The sequence below is a fragment of the Grammomys surdaster genome, unplaced genomic scaffold, assembly GCF_004785775.1.
Source record: "Grammomys surdaster isolate TR1022 unplaced genomic scaffold, NIH_TR_1.0 198, whole genome shotgun sequence".
In the NCBI taxonomy this organism is placed as follows: domain Eukaryota; kingdom Metazoa; phylum Chordata; class Mammalia; order Rodentia; family Muridae; genus Grammomys; species Grammomys surdaster.
Genome location: NW_021604643.1, coordinates 7,573,734 through 7,575,393, shown reverse-complemented (window position 1 = coordinate 7,575,393; position 1,660 = coordinate 7,573,734). Strand labels below are relative to the sequence as shown.

Below are 1,660 nucleotides of genomic sequence, written 5' to 3'. Positions count from 1 at the left end.
ACGAGTTGAGAACAAAATGCCAGAAACATCTTCAAATGCCTTGTCACACCAACAGCAAAGTGCACTGAGTGAGGAGGACTCAAGAGTGCCTTTTCATTTTAAAAATGTTTGGAGCTATGTACAACTTTGATACAGTTTCAGGGCGCTCTGGACACCCACGGCCACTTCATGTAAACCACTGACACTTTGAGAAACTACAATATGATCGTGATCAAATTTTGTAATTAAACCTAACAAGGGCAATAGACACGACTCAAATAAGAGATGTGTCGATCACAGCGCTCTCCTACTCTAAGGTATTCACAAAGAGACAGAGTTTTTATTCATCTTCCTCCTCTTCCTCCTCTTCTTCCTCCTCTTCCTCCTCCTCCTCTTCTTCTTCCACCTTTTTCCGGGCAACTTTAGCAGGACCCTTGGCGCCATCAAACTTTCCTTTAGACTTATAGTCAGCAACATCCTTCTCACACTTCTCCTTCAGCTTTGCTGCCTTGGTAATGTAAGGCTGCTTTTCACTATCACTAAAGTTATTCCACATCTCACCCAGCTTTTTTGCCACATCTCCGATGGAAATGCCAGGGTTTGTGGATTTGATTTTGGGGCGGAATTCCGAGCAGAATAAGAAAAATCCAGACGGAGGTCTTTTAGGGGCATTTGGGTCCTTTTTCTTCTTGCCTCCTTTAGCTGGTCCATAATCTTTCATCTCCCGATCATAGCGTACTTTATCCGCCTTTGCCATTTCATCAAACTTTGATTTTTCTTTGCTAGACATTGTCTTCCACCTCTCAGAGCACTTCTTGGAAAACTCTGCAAAATTGACTGGAACCTCTGGGTTTTTCTTCTTATGTTCTTCCCTGCATGTCTGCACGAAGAAGGCATAAGCAGACATCTTGCCCTTTGGTTTCTTGGGGTCACCTTTAGCCATCCTGACTGTATTGTTCGCTAGTCTCAATTTAATGTATTTTAATGTATTATTTAAACATTTCTTTTTTTTTTAATTTTTTTATTGGATGTTTTATTTACATTTCATATGTTGTCCCCTTACCCCATCCCCCACCCACCCAGGAACCCCCAATCCCCTCACACCTCCTCCTTCTTCTTTGTGGATGTAACCTCTATCTAACCCCCCACTCCCACCTCCCCACCCTCAAAACTCCCACCCCCTGGGGCGTCCAGCCTTCATGAGGTCAAGGATCTCATCTTCCACCTGTGCCCAGCAGGGCCCTCCACTCTTATATATTCAGCTAAGGCCCTGGATCCCTCCATAAGTGCTCCCAGGCTGGTGGTTTAGACCCTGGGAGCTGTGGTTGGTTGGTATTGTTGCTCTCCTCATGGGGCCACAAGTCCTTTCAGCTCCTTCAGTCTTCACTCTAACTCCTCCATTGAGAACCCCATGATCACTTCAATGGCTAGTTGTGAGCATCTGCCTCTGAATATGTCAGACTCTTGAAGACCTCTGAGGAGACATCCATATCAGGCTCTTATCAGCATGCACTTCCTGACTTCCACATCAGCATCTACCTTTGGTGACTGCACATGGGATGGATACTCAGGTGGAAAGGTCTTCAGACGGCCCCTCCTTCAGTTTTTGTCCCTCGCTTTGTCTCCATATTTGCTCCCTTGAGTATTTTGTTGCTCCTTCTAAGAAGGACCGAATCACCCC

General features: G+C 45.4%; 1 pseudogene; it reads right to left on the bottom strand.

Moving 5' to 3' along the window:
* Positions 1-935, bottom strand: LOC114623470 (annotated as a pseudogene).
* Between the last annotated feature and the right edge of the window lie 725 nt (positions 936-1,660).